Raw genomic sequence first — 25,561 nt, forward strand, 5'->3', positions numbered from 1 at the left:
TCATTTGATATTTAATACCTGACTTTCTCCTTTGTTTATTGTTATTTCAGAAAATGTGGTTTTACTTGTACTTTTGTAATGGCAGTCCTAGGATCCAGGCATAACAAAGCTAATTAAGCAATGTTTTACTTTTAGTTTACTTTTTAGCATTTAAAAGTCATTATAATGTCCATTGTTGAGATTTTTTAAATCTTGTAGAGAGAGAAACAAATTTTTAGGGTTCTTGAGAAATAAAGTTACTGTTTAGTAAATATCTTCCCCACTTCCTTATCTATCTTTTTCAGCAACATTGAAAAGATAACATTGAAAAAATAACATTGGAAAGATACCAATTATTTTTATTTTTATTTTTTTAGAGAGTGTGCAAGTGGGTGGAGAGAGGGAAAGGAAGAGAGACAGAATCTTAAGCAGACTCCACACCCAGCGCAGAGTCTACCACAGGGCTCGATCTCATAACCCTGAGATCATGACCTGAGCCAAAATCGACAGTTGGATGCTTAACCAACTGAGCCACCCAGGTGCCCCGAAAAGGTACCAGTTTTTAAAACTGTATATACCATGCATATGTTTTCACAAATTAAACATACTCATATCACTGGCCTTCAGGTCAGGACACAGCAGTGTGAACACCCGAGAAGCCCCTTTTGCCCCTATTTTAACATTGTCATCTTCCCTGGAAGTAACTACTATTCTGTTTTCTAAAACTATTGATTAGTTTTGCCTTTTATTTTATGTAAATACAATCTTTTTTAAATTAAATTTTAATGTCTTATACAGGCTTACTAAATAAAAGTATTGCACACTAATGAAGATTGAAAATTTACATTCCAGTTGACTAGCCTAAAGACTTTAAGACCACTTTCACATTTATAGAGCCTAATTAAGGCTAGTAGACAGGCACACCCTCATCTTCTATGTCATCTTTAACCCCTTTGTCCTGAGAAAGGAGGCTTAGCTGCTTCTTTAGTTCTTCAATTTTTCTTGTTCTAGTATCTTCATCTGTAGGGTGAGATTAACATTTCCAAAAGTTAGGAAAATTTCGCTTTATAGCAGCTGAACAGAGCAGATGGTCTCTGAGATGCATTCTTTCTGATTAAGTGCTAGATCCACTTGGCTTTGTGGGATACCTTTTACTGAGGGACTCAAGTAACTGACCACTTCTTAAACCTATTAAAACTTGTACTTGTTCTATTTATGTTCCAAACGGCTGAAAGAGTTCTAGTAGGATCACACCCAAGTTATACATACCTAATTTGGTGTCACGCTCAAATCCTTCCAACTCTTCAGGTTAAGTGTACATACAGACAAGTACCCACTCTGGAAGTATATGTTGGTATTCTGTTGCCATTTCTCTTGATCCAGTCCATGGTTTTTTGTTTGTTTGTTTTTTAATTTTTTAATGTGTATCTTATTTTTGAGAGAGTGCACGAGAGCAGGGGAGGGACAGAGAGAGAGGGAGACACAGAATCCGAAGCAGGCTACAGGCTCTTAGCTGTCAGCACAGAGCCCGACGTGGGGCTCGAACCCACAAACCGTGAGATCATGACCTGAGTGGAAGTCAGATACCCAACTGACTGAGCCACCTAGGTGCCCTGATCCAGTCCATGTTCTGAATGATGTCTGTATAGGCCAGACCAAAGTCTTCTATTTTTACTTGCTGATCAGGGCCATGAAGAAAAATATTTCTGGACTTCAGGTGTTTGTTACGTTATGAATGTAAAATACACTTTCCACCAATTCTTGAAAAGATTTTTATTGCAACACTGGCCTTAACATAAGGATGTGTGTACATTCGCCCATGTATTCTGGCCCTGCCTGTTTCACTCAGTTATCCAGTCCTACAAAGAGAGCTCACACAGGTGGATCTGAATGTGCAACATCAGGTGACACTGCATCAGGTGATACCAGCCCCATCAAGTTTTAAGTTTTCTTCAGAAGATTCCTCGATGGATGTGAAATTCTCTTCTAAGTTGTAATCATGCATAAGTGGCAGCTGATGTTCAACAATCTGGAAGACAAGTCAGCTCTTCGAATAAAATGATTCCAATCCAACGGCATCTTTTGTGACTAAATTGGTGATATAGTTCATCAGTCTATTAGTCTGATTTTCAGTGCCAGCTTCTCCTAAGGAGTTTTCTTTTTCTGGGGTGAATTTGGCAAGGATAATGGATGATTTTTTTTTTTTAAATGTTTATTTATTTTTGAGAGAGAAAGAGACAGAGTGTGAGTGGGAGAGGGGAGAGACACAGAATCCGAGGCAGGCTCCAAGCTTGGAGCTGTCCACGCAGAGACCAGCGTGGGGCTCAAACTCACGGACAGCGAGATTATGGCATGAGCTGCAGATGGACTCCTAACCAACTGAGCCACCAAGGGGCCCCTGGATATGCTATTACTTTAATCATTTTTGACATCATGTTGATCTCTGTTGTCCTACTGGTTAGAGATCACTTCCAGAGATGGCAACTGAATAGAGATTCTATCTTGCATTTGGGCCACATGAGCATCTACTATCCAAGCAATATGATGGCCTACAACACCTTCACTTCCCATAGTACCTTTATGTAATCTGTTTAGTTGCACCCTTATTCAGCATATTTTGACTGCAAAATTCTGACCATCTGATTTATTCCTGAACTTGTATACTCTTCCATATCCACCTTTTCCTAAGGGGGCAAACTGTTCTAAATCATTTAAGTAATGTGAGGTTTGTTCTTCCAAGCTACTTCTCTTGATCTGATCTGGATATCAGAAATATCCTCACAGGGATCCTGAGGAATTCTTTCTTTAGCTGACCTCATTAAATGAGCAATAGCTATGGGCGCCTGGCTGCCTCAGTAGGTAAAGCACATGACTCTTGATCTTGGGGCTGTGAGTTCAAGCCCCATGTTGGGTGTAGAGATTACTTAAAAATAAAATCTTACAAAAAAAAAAAAAAAAAAGCAGTCACTCTGTTGTGATGTAGTCTTGGTGAGCTAAACTCATCACTACAAGTGAAAGAAGACAGCAGTGCCATTTTGATAAAGGTCTGACAAAGCAATTTAAACACCTGTCTTGAACGAAGTGGATTCATGAACATGGCTCAAGTGTTCCAGTGAAGAAACAAGCAGTAATTTGGTTTGCAACTGCAAAAGGCAAAATCAGCTGTTGTAGGGTCATTTTAACACCTGGGGTTCTGCTGGAATATCAGATTCCAAACATCCCTCCTGCTGCCCCTCCCCACCCCAGCACTACGCCACTAGGTCTGGGTTCAAGCAGAGATCCAGCCCAATTCACTCAGGGGCTGCGATGAACCTTGCTGCTCCCCAACCTCCTCAGGAATTAAGGTGGCCAGGGGCTGGGAGAGGGTCACTGCAGCATTCCAAGTCCCTCACCATCATACTTGGAGTCTGAGCCATGGGCCAGGAAGTCCATGGTAGGTGCACAGGCACAGACCCAGCTCCATTGCCCTCTGCCTCACGCTCCCGGTCCCCGGAGTGGCCCCCAGCAACACGGACTGCAGCCCAGGCACTGCCTTCCACTGGCTTCACTTGGATTTTGTTTGTTTTCTTCTTCCCTGTCCTTAATAGCTTGGCCCCCTCTTTTTAAAAAAAAAATTTTTTTTTAATTTTTATTAGAGAGAGAGCGTGCATGTGCATGAGCTAAGGAGAGGGGCAGAGGGAGAGGGAGAGAGGGAGAGGGAGAGGGAAAGAATCTTAAGCAGGTTCCACGTTGAGTGTGGATCCCATGACCCTGGGATGGGACCATGACCTGAGCCGAAATCAGGAGTTGGAAACTTGGGGCACCTGGGTGGCCCAGTTGGTTAAGTGTCTGAATTCGGCTCAGGTCATGATCTCACAGTCTGTGGGTTCGAACCCCACGTTGGCTCTGTCCTGACAGCTCAAAGCCTGGAGCCTGATTCAGATTTTGCATTTCCCTCTCTCTGCCCCATCCCCACTTGCGCTCTCTCTCTCTCAAAAACAAATAAATGTTAAGAAAAAAAAAAAAGTTTGACACTCAACTGACTGAGCCATCCAGGTGTGCCCAAACCCCTCTATTTTTTACCTTGCCCCACAGCATAGAATATCATGGGTAGGATTGGCCAGGGTGAAGAGAATGGGTACATAAATAACCTCCTTTTCACCTATCCACCTTGTAGTTAAAGCATCATCACTAATCCTCCTATTTCCTCAAAATAAAACTTACTTTTAACATATATACTTAGATTTGCTTTTTCCTATAAAAGATGTAAGTGAAAAGAGAAAAGTAGGGAAGCAAAAGAGGTAACTTTTAACTTACAATCTCTACCAGAAACCAATCAAATAAGTAGCACCTTAGAATTCCTTAATTTGTCAGAATTTAGGATTCTCAGTCTCAATGTTACTGACGTTTTGGGTCAGTTAATTCTTTGTTGTGAGAGGCTATCTATCCTGTGCATTGTGGGGAGTTTAGCAGCATCCCTGGCTTAGATGTACTGGGTGCCAGTAGCACACCCCCCCCACACATTGTGACAACCCAAAAATGCCTCCAGACATTGCCAGATGTCCTGGAAGGGGTACAAAATCACCCTCTATTGAAAACCACTGCCTTAGAAATCTAAGTTTTTATTTTTAAAATAGGGTACCAGGGAAAGACTGAAATTGAACCTCTGTTTGGAAGCAACATGTGGTCTAAGTTGAAAAAGACAAAAAGAAACAAGGTAATTTGGAGATTATAGGCCCAGCATTAAAATATATTTTGAGGCGGGCACCCGGGTGGCTTAGTCAGTTAAGCGTCCTTCTCTTGATTTGATCCCAGGCACCCAGCCTGCTTGGGGTTCTCACTCCCTCGCTCTCTGCCCCTCCCCCACTTATGCACTTGCACTTCCCTCTGTGCAGAAAGTAAAATCTTAAAGGGGGCTCTTGACCTCACATCTGCTGATACCTTCCCCCTAGAACTCTAGTCCAGCTCTTCACCCAGAGATCGTAGCCACACCCAGTTTAAGATAGATCAGGTATACTATCTCATTACTATGTATATCTTTTAACAAGTATATTTTTAAATTGCTTTTATTGTAGTTAAATATAAATATAAAATTTACCATTTTTAAGTATTCGGTTCAGTGACATTAAGTACATTGATATTGTTGTGCAACCATCACCACTATCTCCAGAACATTTTCATTATCCCACACTGAAATACTGTATCCATTAAATAGTAATTTCCCATTCTTCTCTCCCTGCAGCCACAGGTAACCACAGTTCTGCTTTCTATTTCTGAATTCAACAATTCTAGGTACTTCACAGAAGTGGAATCATAAAGTATTTGCCCTTTTGTATCTGACTTACTTCACTTAGCTTGGAAGGTTCATTCACTGTTGACATGAATCATTGAGTGAATGTATAGCTTACATGAAAACATAGCTTACATCACATCAATGTAAGCTATACATTCACTTAGCTTGGAAGGTTATAATATGTATCAGAACTTCACTCCTTTTTACAGCTGGATAATATTCCATTGTACGTATACATCACATTTTGTTTACTCATTGACTGATGAATGGGTAGCTTCTACCTTTTGGCTATTGTGAATAATGCTGCTAGGGACATAGGTGTACAAACATCTGTTCCCTAAGAAGCATTTTTTTTTTTTGAGTGTACAGAACTATATATTGAGAATTGAAACAAGGGAAGAAGTATAGTATAAATGCATATACAACAACAATTTATAATATATGATAAATATTACATGACTGAAGGGGACACTTGTACTAGATCTTATGTGAGTTATTTCATTTTCTCATCACTTCTGTGAGGTGTAGGTATTGAGAGTCAAGGGTGGCAGGCTGGTAACACAGGTGTAGCATTAAAAGTAATAGATATGGGTGCCTGGGTGGCTCAGTCAGTTAAGTGTCTGACTTTGGCTTGGGTCATGATCTCACAGCTTGTGAGTTCGAGACCTGCTTTGGGTTCTGCGCTGATAGCTCAGAGCCTGGAGCCTGCTTCAGATTCTGTGTCTCCCTTTCTCTCTGCCCCTCCCTTGCCTGTGGTCTGTCTCTCAAAATAAATAAAAATGTAAAAAAAAAATTAGGTAATATGATAATATCTAGCAAGTGGAGGCATCAGGATTTGAACCCCAGGGAGCCTGGGTGGCTCAGTCCGTTATGCCTCTGACTTCTGCTCAGATCATGATCTCATGGCTCGTGGGTTCAAGCCCCATGTCTGACTCTGTGCTGACAGCTCAGAGCCTGGAGCCTGCTTTGGATTCTGTGCCGCCTCCTCTCTCTCTGTCCCTCCCCTGCTCATGCACTGTCTCTCTCTCTCCTGCCACCCTCCCCCCCAAAACAAACATTTCAGAAGATTTAAAAAAAAGAATCTAAGTAGTTCTAAGGACTATGTTTCTTCCACTAGATCATTCTGCTTTCTCTCCAAAAGTACTCTGGGAATACTGGGATGAATCTTTATATCTTTATTTGAAGTCATTAAAAAAATTATAAGCCTTCCCGAGGATAGCAAAATTGCGTGCTATTGCAAGATAATTACAGAGCTCACTCTAAGGAAGCAGAGGTAATGTCTGGTTTTGGGCTTCCTCTTTCTGCCCACTATTGTCTAAATGATTCAGTGTTATGCAGAATATGAAATATTGTTAAACTATTTCAGAAAGTTGGTTTATTGTGTTGGTTTTATATAAGACTTTTCTTCTGATCAAAATACTTCCAAGACTATAGGAAAATATAACCTGGAAGCAGTTTTCTAGAATTTCATCTTATCCAAATGTTGCAGAATTTTGGAATTCTTCGGAGTAAGCTCCCAACCAAGGCCAAATTTAAGAATTTAATTACAAGGCCCCTATTTGTTTATATCCCAATAACAAGCTTACTATTATGCAAATAGGAAATAAAATCTAGTAATTGTGGACCATTATTTAGAATTTTGAAGTTAAGGATGTGTTTTTTAATGGTACAGATAAATCAACAGCTATTAATATATGAAGACAAGGCTTGGGGAGAGTGCTGCCTCCACCTTTAATGTTGGAATTATTTTACAGTATTCTAGTCATGCTGTTTTGGAGGCTGGGCAACTATAAGCCTCACTTCACAGCCTATTGTTCCCACCTGAATCTTGCTGTAGCCTCCGAACTGGCCTTGGCTGCCAGTCCCTCCTTGTTATGATCCCTCCTTCACATTGCTAACAGTGTTGTGTATCCAAAACACAAATATGACTATGAGACTCCTCTGCTCCGTGATGATAGTGTTAAGTCCAAACTCCTCTAAGCATTAAAGTATCTTTCATAACGTGATTCAACTTTTTCTACATTTTCTCAATTGCACTGAAACATGGGCAGTATAATGCCATCTCTTGTACACTTTATTACCTTTGCATGTGCTTCTTCCCCACCCTGGATTGACCTTTTCTTCGCTTCACCTGGTAAGTTTCTAACCATACAGCAAGACACAGCTTAAATTTTAGCTCCAATGTAAAGTTCTCCCTAATTCCTCAGTGCATAGTTACTCTTTGTCTGGCTATCTACGCCTGTGATACATATTTCTATTTTCAAATCCATAATACCATACTGTAATTTGTTTGTTTACAAATTATTTGCATTACAGTGAGACGTGCCAGAGAACAGGGACCATATCATCATTATTTCAACATCCCTGGCAACTGATATAGTAAAGTTTTTTAGTTGAACTTGTAAATATCTGCTGTGGTCAGCCCTCATTTCACCTGATGCTCTATACCATTTGCTCCTGGAGCTATCATACAATATACAGGCATTCAATAAATATCTGATGATGATGGTCATGGAAAAGAAAAGAAATTATTACATTTCATATGCCATGTTTAAAAAGAGAGGACTTTTTCTCCTGAGAGAAAACCTTTCAGGAATATGGTATTTCAGTACCTAAAAGGTTGAAATTATCAGAAAACATCCCCTGCCAACACCCACTCCAGGCATACATAGCACATTCTCTGGTCCTAGGAGTATAGGATAACAAAATGTTATACTACAAAATTAACCAGAAAAACAGAAGGCAATCAAGCGATTTCAAGCAAAGAGTGATTTAATACAGGGAATTAGATAATACAATTATAGGAAGAACTGGAAGAACCAAAAGGAAAGGCAGACGATATTGCCCAGGAATGAGGAACTAGGAGAACTCTCTCGTAGCCTCCACTCATCTGCCGACTGACTCGTGCAGGAGCCTCATTACCGCATAGGAAGTCACTTAAAACTCAGCAGCTGAAAACAACAATCATTATTTCTCACAGTTCTGTGAATTTGCTGGGCTTAGCTGAGTGGTTGCTTCACATACTGTTGTCTGAGGCCACAGTCATCGGAGGGCACAACTGGAATGAAATGTCCAAGGTAACGCACTCACCTGGCTGGTGGTTGGTACCATCGGGTGGGATCTCAGCTGGAATGGTTAGTTGCAATGCCTTGATTCTCCATGCGGCTTGAACTTCTTAGAGTATGGTGGGATTCTAAGAAGGAGTGTCTCCAGAGTGTTCCCAAGGGAAGGAAGCAGAAACTGCAGGCCCTCTTAAGCCTTGGGCTCAGAAGTCCCAGAACATTACTGCCACCACATTCTATTGGTCAGAGCTATTTCAGGGAGAGGATACAGGTATCTCTCGCTTTTCAAAAGTTCAAGTTACACCACTCACTTTTATGAAAGACCTGCATTAGTACCTGTTTTCACTTACCAAAAGAAATTTGAAGAGTTTTGCTTTTACGAACAAAGGTGGAAAGGGAAAATAGCATTCAGTGTTTGTTTGGCAGAGAGAACCTTATAGAGGCAGCACGCATGCCTAGCGGCAGAGTAGAATCGCTAACTCCTTCCCAGGGAACTACACTCAGCCTCTCAGCATTAACACCATAGCTTCGAACTGAGTCTGTGGGCATCTTTGCTTTATCCTCATTTATTTTGTGTATCTGTTAGCAAGATGTGTCCTAATGTGTCAGAAAAGCCTAAGGGAGGTTATTTTTTGAGTCTGGGAATGCTCAAAAATTTTTTCATACAAATGAGTAGTAATTGCTTCTTTGCCTCATGCCATTTCAGTTCAAAAATTTTCACGCTCTACTTTCGGATAGTGGGGAGAATACAGGAGGAGGATGTAGAAGCATCCAGAAGGAGGATGAAATGTTGGGAGTGGGAGCTGTCTTTAGAGACTAGCTGTCACACTTGTCTTTGCACATGCTTGTTCTTTGCTCCGAAATGCTTTTTTATCGTTTCCTGTCAAATATTCAAACTGAAAAATCCAGCTTACATTTCATCCTACATCTAGAGCCTTCCCTGATACCCTCAAGTACAGTCAATAACCATTTATTTCCTTCATATAATCCGTGCCTGTGGTACATATTTCTGTTTTTGTATCTATCGTTCCTTATTATGATTTGTTTGCTTGCATATTTTTCTGTGAGAGTATCTAGGGGACAGTAATAATATCATCATCATCATCCGTTTCTCTAGTAACTATCGTAGTAAAGGTTTTTGCAATTGAACTTCTAAGTATCTGCTTGTGGTCAGTACTAATTTAGTCTGGTGTTCTCCATCATCCTGTTCTTGGAGCTTCAATGTGGGGAGATACTCGGTGAATATCCAATGGTGATAATAATGGAAAGGAAGAAAAATTGCCTTTTAAATATTCTGTTTAGGAAGAAAGGATCATGTATGAGTCACTTAATAAAAATCTTCAGGACAATTGATATTTTAGTCCTGTCAGTTCTGCCAGCACAGAGCCTGATGCGAGGCTCGAACTTGTGGACCTTGAGATCATGACCTGAGCCAAAGTCAGAAGCTTAACCAACTGAGCCACCCAGGTGCCCCTAGTCCTGAAAGTTTTAAACTTATCTAGAAAAATAATTTTCCCAGCATAGCACATTCTCTGGTTCCGGGAACATCAGATAAAATGTTATGCTACATAGTTAATCAGAAAATGGAAGCTATTTAAGGTATTTTAAGTGAGGAGGGTTTTAACACAGGAAATTAGATAACAAAATTGTTGGAAAGGCTGGAGGCGCTAACGGAGGTCAAGTTACCCAGTCATGAGGAACTACAGGAAGCTGCTTCTTCCCCTGGAGCCTACAGTTGTTTGCAGAATTCAACTCCTGCAAGACCCCATTACTGCCCACGACTTAAGGGAGTTGTGCTCCCTGCCCCATGCTGTTGATGCAAACTACCAGACGCCCATGTTTAGCTGCTACCCAGGTGTCCCAGGAACTGACTGTATGACAAGAGGGTGCAGCTCAGTTGGTGCTACCACTGCCTGAGCTAGAAGAGTGTTTCTTTCTTCCTTCCTTTAGCTTTCCAGTCTCTTGCACATGCCCACTGTTGACTGAATCCTGAACAGGATTCCTGCTGGCTAGGGAGGCCAAGGAAATTCCTAGGTTTCCCAGCCCCTGCAATACAATAAAATTGTGGGGATGATGCTGAACACATCACAATATCTAGAACATTGCATTAGAAACTTGGCTTACAAAAGGAATATAGTGATCATAGCACTCGCGATAGTTCTACCCAGATGGAGTTTTAGAATAGAAGAGTTTTAGTCTCATACTTTTAAACATTTGATAAAATAAATAAGAGGGTTTTTTGAACCAATGTCTAGAATTGCAGTACTCATAATCTTAGGTAACTTTCAGCCTTGGTTTTGTCACTAATAAATTAGAAAAGCTTTCTGACTTAGCAGTCTTTCACAGGCACAGTGCTAGTAGGATCTTTAAACCTATTAGAGAAAAAATCATGTACGTGTACATATAAATATGTATGTATAAAATGTTTTGGTACATACACACACACATAATGTGACAAAGAGATACTGTCTGAGAAAATGAAAATTTATTTTTGCCACCCAGTGATTATGTAGGACTTTGGTAGAGTACTGGCCAAAAGTTGAAATATAGCTCCACTAATGTTTATTGGGCATTGGCACTGAGCTTGGCACTAGGAATACGAAGATGCATATTACACATTCCAATTCAGTAAGTGTTTAGTAAATATATTTCTGCTGGATATTTAGGTCTTGGGTCTACTAAGATGAACAAGACCAGACTTTTTCCACAGAGGCATTCAAAGACTGATAAGCAAATGATTGCAAGGTTGTGGTAAGTGTGTTGATAAGAAATTTAAAGTATAACCAAAAACAATTAAATGGTAAAATTTTTAAATTTAATTGACGAGTAAAAAAACTTGGCATTTACTTAAAATTACTGAAGAAGATGCCATGGTTTAGGGGAAAAAATACTGGCCCTGAAATGACACCATCTCAGGCAGTTAGAATTGAGGGTATTTAGTCTTGAGATGCATGTAAAATGCTCACTTTGGGAAATACTGAAAAGTATTTTCTTTAAAGTCATATAATCCCACCACAAAGATGGCCACTGGGAACATTTTGATGTATTCCTTTCTAATCCAAGGGTATTTTTCTTAAAATAATGGAAATGAAACCAAAAATAGAGGCTAATAGGTTCACAAGGCATGATAGATTGCATGTAAATTAGAAGGCAAGAAAAAGAGCGAGAGAGTGAGAGAGAGAGAAGGAGAGAAGGATCTATTTGGGCCAGGTATTTCAAACTTCAAAATTCACACCTGAACTTGGTATCTTCTTCCCTACACTTGTACTTGCCCTTTTTAGGAATGGCACCACCATCTATCCAGTAATGAAGGCAAATACATCCAACTACTAAGGATTACAGAGTAATCCTTCTAAAACAGTCTAATTTTATTGTTCCTTTGCTTGAAATCTTTCAATAACTCCCCATAGATTTTGGGATCAAGTGTCATTTTCTTATTTCACTATTTATAGCCCTTCACCATCTAGCTCCCACCCATCCTACTAGCTTGACCTGCCTTCCTGCTACCTATATAGTTCTCCACATTAGCCATGTTAAAAAATTTGTAGTTCCACAAAGGTATAGCAGTGTTCTCCAATCATCTTTGTCTTTCTACATGCTCTTTTCTCTCTAGAAGGCCATCATATACCCCCATCTTTTCCTCTGTTTAATTGCTTCTCAAAAACTCCAGGGTTGCCTTTCAGGATGCTGCAATCTACTCTGTTCCCCCAATGCACCAGGCACATATCTCTAATATAGCATTTGTCTCACTGTCCTCAAATTATTGGTGTTTTTATCTCTTATTCAATTCAACCAAGAGTTTCTTGAGGACAGGGACTATATCCTGATGATCTTGAGAGTCCTGCTTCTATCACAGTACCCAACATATAGTAGGTGTTATAAACATTCGTTGAAGGAATTTATGTAAATTGGTAGATAAAAGGACTGGTGGGTTTTTTAATTAATAATCTTCAGGAACTACATTTAGAAATTGTAGCAAATATTGTGAGTTGCTTACATAATAGCCACCTTCACCCCCCTTTTTTTCTTTTCTTTTTTTTTTTATAATTTATATCCAAATTAGTTAGCATATAGTGCAACAATGATTTCAGGAGTGGATTCCTTAGTGTCCCTTACCCATTTAGCCCATCGACCCTCCCACACCCCCTCCAGTAACCCTCAGTTTGTTCTCCATATTTATGAGTCTCTTATGTTTTGTCCCACTCCCTGTCTTTCTATTATTTTTGTTTCCCTTCCCATATGTTCATGTGTTTTGTCTCTTAAAGTCCTCATATGAGTGAAGTCATAGGATTTTTGTCTTTCTCTGACTAATTTCACTTAGCATAATACCCTCCAGTTCCATCCACATAGTTGCAAATGGCAAGATTTCATTCTTTTTGATTGCCGAGTAATGCTCCATTGTGTGTGTATATGTATGTGTGTGTGTGTGTGTATATATATATATATATACACATACCACATCTTCTTTATTCATCCATCGATGGACATTTGGGCTCTTTCCATACTTTGGCTATTGTTGATAGTGCTGCTATAAACATTGGGGTGTATGTGTCCCTTTGAAACAACACACCTGTATCCCTTGGATAAATGCCTGGTAGTGCAATTGCGGGGGCGTAGGGTAGTTCTATTTTTAGTTTTTTGAGGAACCTCCATACTGTTTTCCAGAGTGGCTGCACCAGCTTGCATTCCCATCTTCCCTTTTTTTATTATCAAAACTCAAGTTTCAGTGTGGCAGTGTACACCAGGGCATGTATCTTGATAGATCCAAGGCAGTCATGGCATCCCTATCCCTCTTTGCCAATAATATATTTCAGTTGACTATGATAGGGCATAGAGGGAAACTACGGAGGCTTCAGGGAGAGGTCTTGTTACTTTCTCTTCTCCCTTCCTGCTATGTTTACAGTTCTGTGAGGGATGTGAAGCCTGGAGTTGGGGCAACTGTCCTGTAATCTTAAGGCAGCAGGCTTGAGGACAAAATATAAAATGCTGAGAACTGTGGACAGGGAAAGACAGAGTCTGAGTCTTTGATGAGATAACTGAGCCACACCAATCCTAAATTGCCTATCACATCAAACTTGCTTTTATGTAAGATAATTAAAATGGTTCCATTGTTTAGGCCACTGAATGACTGAATGGTGGCCCCAAAAAGATGTCTATGTCCTTACCCCAGAACCTATGAATATGACCTTATTTAATGACATAATTAAATTAAGTGTCTTGAGCTAAGATCATCTTGGATTATCTGAGTGAGCCCTTAATCCAGTGACGAGTGTCCTCATAAAAGACACACAGAGGAGAGATGCACAGAGAAGAGGAGAAAATGGAAGTGCTGGAGAAGGCAATGTGAACACAGAGGCAGAGATTGGAATTATTCAGTGACAATCCAAGGAACACCTGGAGCCACCAGAAGCTGGAAGAGGTAAAGGGTTCTCTTCTAGAGCCTCCGGAGGGAGAATGACTCTGCTGACACATTGATTTTGGGCTTTTGACCTCCAGAACTGTGAGAAAATTAGTTTCTGTTGTTTTAAGCCATCCAGTTTGTGATAATTTGTTATGGCTGCCTCAGGAAATAATATAAAACTGTAAGTCAATTCTCTGTTTGTTGCAGCCAAGGAGATCTTAATTAATATAACGATTATTTTTAAGTTCAAAGTAAACATATGAAAAAAAAGTATTGGTAATAATTCAGGAAGAGATCCTGGAGTCCCTGAAAATTCTTTCCATAGGATTTCAAACCAAGGTTGATACTAATCTTGTCAAATCTGGGAATTAAACATATCTCTGACTCCACTTCAACTTCACCCTACATCACTCTGCTTTAGGGACTAATGGCTGGTAGCAGAGATGAAAGTTATGCCCTCCTAAGAGGATTTTTTTTTTTTTAGAAACCTTATTTTCTGTCAACCTTATTCCATTTTGTTTGCCTTTGTGAAAGAGCAAGACCGCTCAGTGGTTGTTCCTACCCATTCAGGGGTCTGAGTGGTAGGAGCTGCAGACCAGTCTTCATTGGCAGGCTGAGCACTTCAGTCTTCAGTACAGAACTGCTGAAGAGGCACGGAGGGCACCTGCCTACTTCCAGACCAGTCTGTGACTTCAGGTTGAGTAGTAGTGAACTCAGGAGCTGGAACAGTCCATTCACCCAGAAATTCCTCCTTGGTCACAGCCTTTTTCAGCGGTGGCCTGCACCACCACATGTCTTCAAAATCTCTGTAGAAGTAGAGATCAGGCATGACCTCACATGGGCATTCACAGGAAATGGCGTCAGGCATGCACTGAACTTCCCGGGCCAGCATCCACCACACCAGACCCACTGAGTGAGTTTCCTTGTTGCAATGGATGGCATGGCAATGTCCACACAGTGCAGAGGAGAGTCTGCATGGACCCTCCCTGGGTAGTGTGGAAAAGATCCTTTTTTTTTTTTTGCAGAATTTTTTTTTTTTTAATATATGAAATTTACTGTCAAATTGGTTTCCATACAACACCCAGTGCTCATCCCAAAAGGTGCCCTCCTCAATACCCATCACCCACCCTCTCCTCCCTCCCACCCCCCATCAACCCTCAGTTTGTTCTCAGTTTTTAACAGTCTCTTATGCTTTGGCTCTCTCCCACTCTAACCTCTTTTTTTTTTTTTTTTTCTTTTTTCCTCCCCCTCCCTCATGGGTTCCTGTTAAGTTTCTCAGGATCCACATAAGAGTGAAACCATATGGTATCTGTCTTTCTCTGTATGGCTTATTTCACTTAGCATCACACTCTCCAGTTCCATCCACGTTGCTACAAAAGGCCATATTTCATTTTTTCTCATTGCCACGTAGTATTCCATTGTGTATATAAACCACAATTTCTTTATCCATTCATCAGTTGATGGACATTTAGGCTCTTTCCATAATTTGGCTATTGTTGAGAGTGCTGCTATGAACATTGGGGTACAAGTGCCCCTATGCATCAGTACTCCTGTATCCCTTGGATAAATTCCTAGCAGTGCTATTGCTGGGTCATAGGGTAGGTCTATTTTTAATTTTCTGAGGAACCTCCACACTGCTTTCCAGAGCGGCTGCACCAGTTTGCATTCCCACCAACAGTGCAAGAGGCTTCTCGTTTCTCCACATCCTCTCCAGCATCTAGAGTCTCCTGATTTGTTCATTTTGGCCACTCTGACTGGCATGGGGTGATATCTGAGTGTGGTTTTGATTTGTATTTCCCTGATGAGGAGCGACGTTGAGCATCTTTTCATGTGCCTGTTGGCCATCCGGATGTCTTCTTTAGAGAGGTGTCTATTCATGTTTTCTGCCCATTTCTTCACTGGGTTATTTGTTTTTCGGGTGTGGAGTTTGGTGAGCTCTTTATAGATTTTGGATACTAGCCCTTTGTCCGATATGTCATTTGCAAATATCTTTTCCCATTCTGTTGGTTGCCTTTTAGTTTTGTTGGTTGTTTCCTTTGCTGTGCAGAAGCTTTTTATCTTCATGAGGTCCCAGTAATTCACTTTTGCTTTTAATTCTCTTGCCTTTGGGGATGTGTCGAGTAAGAGATTGCTACGGCTGAGGTCAGAGAGGTCTTTTCCTGCTTTCTCCTCTAAGGTTTTGATGGTTTCCTGTCTCACATTCAGGTCCTTTTATCCATTTTGAGTTTATTTTTGTGAATGGTGTGAGAAAGTGGTCTAGTTTCAACCTTCTGCATGTTGCTGTCCAGTTCTCCCAGCACCATTTGTTAAAGAGGCTGTCTTTTTTCCATTGGATGTTCTTTCCTGCTTTGTCAAAGATGAGTTGGCCATACGTTTGTGGGTCTAGTTCTGGGGTTTCTGTTCTATTCCATTGGTCTATGTGTCTGTTTTTGTGCTAGAAAAGATCCTTTTTTTGAGGGGGGTGGCATGCAAGTGAGCAAGGGGTGGGTGGGGGGGGGGGGGGGAGAAGCGGGGCTCACCCAAAGCAGGGCTCAAGCTTACCCAAAGTGGGATTCATGCTCACCCGATGTGGGGCTCGAGCTCACCTGAAGTGGGACTTGTGCTCACCTGAAGCAGGGCTTGAGCTCACCCAGTGTGGGACTCGAACTCACGAACCATGAGATCATGACCTGAGCCAAAGTCAGATGCTTAACGACTGAGCCACCCAGGCACCCTCGTGGAAAAGATCCTTAAGACCATTTTTTTAAAAATTTTTTTTTAACATTTATTTATTTTTGAGACAGAGAGAGACAGAGCATGAACGGGGGGAGGGCCAGAGAGAGAGGGAGACACAGAATCTGAAACAGGCTCCAGGCTCTGAGCTGTCAGCACAGAGCCTGATGCGGGGCTCGAACTCACGGACCATGAGATCGTGACCTGAGCGAAGTTGGACGCTCAACCGACTGAGCCACCCAGGCGCCCCCTTAAGACCATTTTTGATGAAGTTAGATTCACCCCTGGTCCAGCTCAATATGGGAATTTTTTTGTTCCTGTTTTTAAATATAAGCAAAAGAGATTGGGATTTGAGGTAGCTTCAAAACTATGTACAATTTGGAACAGAAAGACAACATGTAAACATTTAAAAGTCAGGAAAAGAATAAAAAGAAAATCAAGACCAGGATACATTGGAATGAAATATGCAAACTATCATGTCCTACATAATTAGAGTTAAGTCTCAAAATTAAAATTATTAGGGATCAAAGCAAAAAGAGTTAACCATTATGTGATCCATGTTGTCCTTAAGGAAAAACATATTAGTTTCAAGAAAAGGAAAGCTTTGCTTTTCTTGGCAGTTTTTCTTTAAGAACTTACCATGTAGGTTTCAATTTAAATATCACTTCCTCCAAGAAGAGTTTCCTAATGACATCCTCCCTCCAAATTAGGTACCAGTACTATGTGCTTACCATTGTATCACTCATAAGATCCTTACAAGACTACTAAGTTCTTTGAGCAGAAAGACTGATTAGCTTACCCCATTGCGATATTCAGGGGTTTTTTGAAGGGGTGGTAAGTGGGTTAATAAGACTTCATGGTGGGGGGGGGGGCGGGGAGGGAGGGCGGGTCTAGTTCCCATTCTAACAATGCATTGAGTTATGATCCAAGCTGTGAGTGGGACCAGAGTTTTCCTTAGAAAATAGCTTGGAGTATGTTCTAAGACATGAAACAGTTAACAGTTTAAAGCCTGTTTAAAATTATTTTGCCCTACAAAATGTTCACTGTGAACATAGCAGCTGTCCTTTGAAGTCATAGAACACTGTTAGTAATGACACATGGAACATGGATTTAAGCAGCACAGCCTCCTGTTGAACCCTTTGAGATGAACCAGCTGAACCTGAACCCACTTATCAATCTTGGTCTCATTTAAAGCAGGACAACCAGGCAGTATGTGTCTCCTAAAGTGATTGATACGAGGCTAACAACACTACTTATGAAGTATTCTTGCCCTCCAAGAAAGTGGAATCTGCAAGTTTCTAAAGCTAACTTCCATTATAGGAAATACAGGAGATAAAGGAACACAAGGAAGCAAAAAGACAAATCCAGAATATGGTAAATTCAATAGGACAACTGGTCTCTGTAATCAAGTCAATGGCATCAAAAAGGGGTAAGGGAGAAGAAACTGCTCTGGATTAAAAGAGGCTTAAGAAACACGGGGCGCCTGGGTGGCGCAGTCGGTTAAGCGTCCGACTTCAGCCAGGTCACGATCTCGCGGTCTGTGAGTTCGAGCCCCGCGTCAGGCTCTGGGCTGATGGCTCAGAGCCTGGAGCCTGTTTCCGATTCTGTGTTTCCCTCTCTCTCTGCCCCTACCCCGTTCATGCTCTGTCTCTCTCTGTCCCAAAAATAAATAAACATTGAAAAAAAAAAATTAAAAAAAAAAAAAAAAAAAAAAAAAAGAAACAACCACATGCAGCTGGTTTAAAAATCTTGTCTCAACAAACCAATTATAAAAAGATAATTTTGACACAATTAGGAAAATCTCAATAAGGTCTGGGTATTAGATGATACTAAAGAATTATTGTAAGTTTGGTTACATGAGTTTCTCAGTTTGGGTTCTCCCAGACCCAGAGATAAAGATTCAAATGCAAGAAGTATAGTTGAGAAGGGATCCTAGGAGACACTGGAAGAGAAGGAGGAAGTGAAATGAGGAAGGAATAGAAGCCAATAAAAGCTGCACTATTAAGCAACCTAACCATTGTGGGCAAGTGGAACTTAATCTCACTAATGTACTTTGGGAAATAGTGTGAAATATACCTCAGAGCTAATTCCCACCTGCAGGCCAAGGGACCTGAGTTACTTACATACCAACTCCCATCAGGCACTGATTCAGCTGTGCCCATGGGAGAGGAAGGCAGAGTGGGCTCTCCAGGGGCCAGAGAAAGCCCTCAGACAAAGAATACCCTCTGAAATGATAAGAGCCAAAGTGATATGGGAAAAAGCACCAATACCATTTGCTACAGTGTGACAATAGTGTGGTGGTAATATAAAAACATGACCTTTCTTAAAAATGTATACTGAAATATGTGAGGGTGAAATGATGTCTGAGATTTGCCTTAAAATACTTCAACAATAAAAAACAGATGAGGGGTACCTGTTTGGCTTACCTGGTAGAGCATGGGACTCTTGATCTTGGGGGTCATAAATTCAAGCCCACGTTGGGTGTAGAGATTACTTAAAAATAAAATCTTTAGGGGCGCTGGAGGGGGCTCAGTCGATTAAGTGTCCAACTCTTGATTTCTGCTCAGGTCATGATCTCATCATTTGTGAGATGATCAAACCCTGCATCAGGCTCTGTGTTGACAGTGTTGAATCCCTGCTTGGGATTCTCTCTCTCTGTGTCTCTCTCTGCCCCTCCCTCACTTGTGCTCTCATCTTTCTCAAAATAAATAAATAAGCTTTAAAAAATAAAAAATAAATAAAATCTTTAAAAATAAATTTAAAAAGTAAAAAGGACAGATGAAATAAATATGGTAAAACGATAATTATTTACATCAGTAATGGGTATGTGGAAGTTAACTGTGCTAACCTCTCTACTTCTGTGTGTATGAGAATTTTTTGCAATAAAAATATTTCTAAGGTACATCTAAGTAATGAAAATATGTCAACTGGGCTGCCTGTAGTAATTGGATATAAATTATTTCATTTAGAGAACATCTGACAAAGGTAATATTTTTAGTTTTAAAATAGTTTACCTTAAGCTATTCTTTCTACCTATATGTTTGGCCTAAAAGGTTTTCACAGTAGTACAAGTTGGCTAGGATCTGAGAGCTACCTTTTGATTGCTCTTTTGAGATGGAGTCAGTCAGTCAGTGAACTGGACCAAACACATTTTACAGATGGTCCAGCAGCCCAGGGCTGCTGTGGCTTCACTAGGCTGGTGTGTTAGGAGTCCCCCACCCTCTGTAACTGGGTTTTCTCACATCTGTGAGGCACTTCCTTTTCTTAGTTGACAACACAAATCTACCTGCTTACACATAAAAGGAAACCTAATACCGGTCCAACAACTGAACCCTTTGGTTCTCCTTGCCTTCGTTGACATTCTTGGATTTAGACTCTTCTTGTCTTCCTGGACTTCTGACACTCATGCGCATGGATCTGATCATAGACTATTCAAACAATATTGGGTCAACAAGTCACTGAGCTTCAAAGTTTGCTTGCCTACATCAGGACTATGCACTGTGCCCAACTACTTCATTAGACTTTTGGACTTGTCCCTTTTACATGCTCCACAATACCACTTGGCATTGTTTTATAATTCTTTGTTAATATCTGTTATGTTAATTCATTGAGACAGGATTATAGTAGATGGCATTTTTTGCAGGTGACAAAACCTTGACATGACTCCCTTAGGCAAAAAGAAGAATCTATTGCCTCATGAAACTAAATCACAAGGACAGAGGAGTAGTTAGCAATATGAATAGAAGGGACTAGGATATTTTATTTGTTATTCCTGGAACAAAGATCTGGGGATTAATAGCCTAGCTTGCCTTTTACCATACCAGAATCACTTCCCTCAATACCTCTATGCTACCCCCATTGGCAGCCCTAATTAGGTATAGCCTAGCTCCATAAACTGGTCCTGGAGACTAGATTTTCAGGTGAGCAACTGGGTTCAGTTGTATCTGAATAAATACTTATCATGTGCCTATTTACATATCAGGCACTGTTAGGTTCTGGAGTGAGGATATGTAAAGGATTTGGTCCCTGTTCTCAATGGAAATCTCAATGTCATTATCACCTTGGCTACCACTTTGAGGAGTCATTTCATGTGTTCTCAACAATCCCACTCCACCTTGGCTCTTTGCGAACTGAGGATCATAGTTATTTTTAATATGTTTTGCAGTACAACATAACTCTAGCCAGTATTAAGATTATGAAGTTTCTTTAAACATTCATTGCAAACTCTCAGGTCTAAAATGAACAGAAGGTTTCCTAATTTTCTACTAGGCATTGATTGTGTTTCCAGGCACTTAGCCAAATTTTGAAAAGAAATTTATTTTAAAGATTGTCATTTTTAGATTTTATTAAGATATATGCTTTTCTTTCTTTTTTTTCAGTTAAGACAAGCTGTTTTCTGTTTATGTTTTTTTGTTTGTTTCTGTGTTAGGCTATAATAATATCCTCTAAACCTTAGTAGCTTAAAATGACAAGAGTGTATTTCTTAGTCATATGCTATATGTCCATCTTAGGATGGTAGGGGCTCTGCTCCATGTTGTTCTCACTAAAAGATGCAGATTCACAGAGGCTTCACTCTCTGAAACATCACTGGGAACCATGGCAAGGGAAGGAGAAGGGCAAATTATGCAAGATCTCTTAAAGTCTTCCTCCTGGAAGTGACATTCATGACTTCTGTTCATTTTTATTGGCCAAAAGAAATCTCATGGCCACATCTAGCTTCAAAGGGGCAAGGAAGTATAGTCCTACCATGTGCCTGGAAGGAAAAAAAAATCAGAAATATTGGAGAGTAGCAATATTTTCTTCTGGTCACCAAATATTTATTTAATTCTTCCTCATTCATGCAAAATACATGCACCGTCTTGCCAAGGTAGACAACCTAAAAGTTCCGTCTAGTCAGGGCATCCAGATCAAAACTCAGAATCTCTGAGTGATGGGCAGTAACCTTTACATTAGGTACAGATGTGGCTCCTTTTGACATCAAAACCTATGCCTGAAAAGTCAGGTTATCTGTCCCCATGGATAGGATAACCGCCATAAAAATTCCCTTTAGGAAGGAGACGTGTAGCGGAGGCAGACACCCATCTGTGGCAGTTCTGAAATTCTGTTCGACAGCTATTCTGAGGACCTTATATCATCCTGGTGAATGAGGAATATTTCTTCATTAAACTCTGACTCTACCCCCTGTCAGTGATTCCCTTGTTCTTTGTTCTTTATTGCTCCTGGTTCTTTCTGTGGATGATTTTCTCCATTATTATCCTTGGCCATATCTGGAATGGGTGTTTGGGGGAATATATCATCCTCCTTTCTTCCCTGAGATATTGGAGTCCTAAGAGGGAATAGTCATGATCTCTTTTGTTTAGCCCAGTCTAGTAATTCTTTTGAGCTGCAACTCTCTCAGAAACTTAATGAAAAGGTAAAAATACCCAGACTAGTCATTGTCATCAGTTCCATAAGCCAGTAGTCACCTCCATAATTTCCTTTCAAGGCATGATTCTCATTTGATATAATTCTTTGTTTTCACTCTCCCTCTCCCTTGTCTCTCATTGTGATTACATAGGTTATCAGACTTGATGTGAGAGTCACTTCCCCTTAGTCTCTTTTCTCTGAGCCATTGTATCTAAATAACCTTAGTTGGTCGGACCATTGATCTGGGACCATACAGAGATGTAAAAAATTGGTGAAGCAGCCATTCTCTTAACTTGATGCATTGCCTTCAGGCTGAGTTTTAGTTATCTTTTGTCATCGCAAGCATTTCTTAGTTTTATATTTAATTATTTGGGGTTAAGAAGTAGTTGCCTATTTCAACTCTGGGAGTCCTCAAATTGGTGATTATTTATTCTCTTCATTCTTGCTTGCAAACCGGTCGATTCTTTTTTCACCTCATATCTTTTTTGTAGTATCTTGTCAAATGCAAGCCAACAGGAATGAACATAAAACATTCCTTTTTTCCAGTCTGTCACTTTAGCTACAAATTTATTACATGATCTGTCTCCCAAATGAACTGTAGGAAACAGTTTTATGAAACGTTTTATCACTGCATAACATGGATTGCTATCTTTCCATCCTCTGAAAATGGTTTTCTTGCTACCTGCCATCTGTCTCTTAAATATTTTAGGTTCTTGTTATGGCAGCACCTCATTTTATATAACAATTTCTACCTTCTACCAATGATCTAGATTTCGCTACAGTAACAACTCTTTAGTTCCCAGTGGTTCAAAATTATAAAGATTTATTTATCATTCATGCTACTTGTTTTCACAGTATGAAGCAGAGCTACACAAATAGACATGTAGCCTACCTCTCAGTGTTCCCAAAGACATGATGCTTAACCTGTTAGATACCTGAAGACTTTCCCAAGGTACACAGGAAGGATAAATTTTAAGGAGTCAATTTCTAAATCTTCAATTAACATATATCCTTTTTCCAAAGACTGATCTGCCTGAGTATGAGTTTGTGATGGAAATGTAGATTCTCCTTTCTCACATCCCCTGTCACAATTGGTTCCCCACCCCCCCATTCTATATAAATCTTGCTCACATCTCAAATTCTTCTAGATGCATTTCCCAGACATTAAAATCTTCCATGCCATAGAAAAGGAAAATTTGAATATGGTTGTTGATGTAAAGAAAGTGACTGACTGGGTAGCAAATCCTTTTCCAAGTCAGGTGATTTCAACTTTTTTTCTTTCCAAAAATTTAAAGGAGAACTTAATTGAGTTATCAGTGGAGAAATCAGTAAAAATTATTTTTGATGAGAGATTACTATACAATTTTTTTTTGCCTGTAACTCAGAAGTTCAAAGAAGTGAGTGACATTACTCTGACAAAATTCCTTCCATTCCCAAATACTTATTTATGTAAACAGGTTTCTCAGTGCTTACATCTATTGAAACAGAAAGCTAAGAATAGAACTGATGCCGCCGAATCCTCTTTCATTGTAGTAATAAGTTATATTCATCCATATAAAAAAACTTAAATGGCCCATTCAACTCATTAAGAAATGCATTTCCAATAAAATTGGACTTATATGTTTAATAATTGTTTATCAAAATATGTAATATATTTTTGTTGTCTTCATATTAACAATGATTGGAATGATAAATATATACAAAAGAATTTTTTTCCAACATTTAGAGCCACATGATCAGAGGAAACAAATGCTTTTTGAAATGAAAGTTTACATGCTTATTTTTGTTTCAAAGAGGTATGGTAAGACAACCAATGAAAGGGGTGCCTGGCTGGTTCAGTTGGTGGAACATGCAATGTTTGATCTCAGGATTGTGAGTTCAAGCCCCACGTTGGGTATAGAAATTACTTAAAAATAAATAAACAGACTCTTAGAGTTTGTTAGAGTTGTTACTCTTAGAACATGTTTGCTCAACTATTTAGGGGTAAAATGTCATGATGTCTGCAACCTATTTTTTTAAGTTTATTTATTTATTTCAAGAGAGAGAGAGAGAGAGTGAGAGTGGGTTAGGGGCAGAGAGAGAGAGGGGAAAGAGGGAATCCCAAGCAGGCCCACGCTGTCAGCACAGGGCCTGATGCAGGGCTTGAACTTGTGAACTGTGAGATCATGACCTGAGCTGAGATCAAGAGTTGGAGGCTTAAGTGACTGAGCCACCCAGGCGCCCCTGCGACCTATTTTTAAATGGTTCAGAAAAAACGAACTACACCCATGCAAAGTATGTATGACAAAATGTTGACAAATGTTAAGTCTATTCTAGATAGTTGCTAATGGAAGGTGTATGGTGTTGAATTAGTTTTTTTTTTTTTTCATTTTTCTGTATACATGGACTTTTTCCTAATAAGGTATTAATATAAATGATAAATACCTATAGTTATAAGTTTCAAGTTGAAGGCATTGTAGACCTATATAATATTTTTCTGTGGGTTAACAACACCATAGCTGTATGCAGGTGTCACTGATGGCAGCAACTGTATGCCATTTCAGTGGCAGGTAGTTCGACTATACATATTGAAATAACTAGTTATCATAAATACAGAGAACAAACTGATGATTACCAGAGTAGGGGGATGGGCAAAAATGGGTGAAGGAGAGTGGGAGATATAGGCTTCCAGTTATGGGATGATTAAGTCATTGGAATAAAAGGTAGAGCATAGGGAATATAGTCACTGGTATTGTAATGGTGATGTATCAGGACAGATGGTAGCTACACTTGTGGTAAACATAACATAATGTATACACTTGTTGAATTACTATGTTGTACATCTGAAACTAATAAAACACTGTATGTCAACTATACTCAGATTTTAAAAATGGAAAAAAAAAGGAAAATACAAAATAATTATTGAAATATATGAGAAAAATTTAAATAATACTTAAAATGGCAATATTAAGATTATTTTGCATTTAAAATGAATAAATTATGTTACCTAGAAAAGTTATGTAAAATTTATAATTCTACCATGAATTTGAACAAATGAGAGTCCTTTCCATTTTCTCATGTGTTAGACCGTCAAATTGGACATTACAAAGTTATGCATTAGAGGCATGTTTATTTTTTCGTGCAAATCATGAATAAAAATGTGTTTTTACATTAAAAAAATAACTAGGAGCACCTGGGTGGCTCAGTCATTTGAGCATCCAACTCTTGATTTCAGCTCAGGTCATGATCCCAGAGTTGTGGGATTGAGCCCCACATCCAGCTCCATACTAAGTGTGGAGTCTGCTTAAGATTCTTTCTCTCTCTACCTCTGCCCCTCCCCCTGCTCATGCTCCCTCTCTCTCAAAAAAAATTAATTAATTAAAAATTTTTTTTAATTAAAAAAAATTAAAAACCTAAATATTACATGTCTGGAATATAGTAAATGCCCAGTATATGTTTGTTGAGCTAGTATGGTAATGGAAAGAATGCTAGGCTTGGGAGCAAGGAGCGCAGGGTTTTCTAATCTTAGGCCTGTCCCTATTTAGGCATAAGACCTAGAGGAAGTCACTTATCTTTTCTAGATCCTACCTTCCTTATTAAAAAAGGAGAATGGGGGAGGGGCGCCACGGTGGCTCAGTCGGTTGACTGACTTTGGCTCAGGTCATGATCTCACAATTGTGAGTCTGAGCCCTGCTTTGGGCCCTGTGCTGACAGCTCAGAGCCTGGAGCCTGCTTCTGATTCTGTGTTTC

General features: G+C 39.8%; 3 pseudogenes; all 3 read right to left on the bottom strand.

Annotated features, from left to right (window-relative positions):
• Positions 1-867: 867 nt before the first annotated feature.
• On the bottom strand, positions 868-1,454 carry LOC123598249 (annotated as a pseudogene).
• A 40-nt stretch (positions 1,455-1,494) lies between these two features.
• Positions 1,495-2,167, bottom strand: LOC123596822 (annotated as a pseudogene).
• A 12,048-nt stretch (positions 2,168-14,215) lies between these two features.
• Positions 14,216-19,839, bottom strand: LOC123596823 (annotated as a pseudogene).
• Between the last annotated feature and the right edge of the window lie 5,722 nt (positions 19,840-25,561).

This window comes from Leopardus geoffroyi, chromosome C1 (genome assembly GCF_018350155.1).
Source record: "Leopardus geoffroyi isolate Oge1 chromosome C1, O.geoffroyi_Oge1_pat1.0, whole genome shotgun sequence".
NCBI classification, from domain to species: domain Eukaryota; kingdom Metazoa; phylum Chordata; class Mammalia; order Carnivora; family Felidae; genus Leopardus; species Leopardus geoffroyi.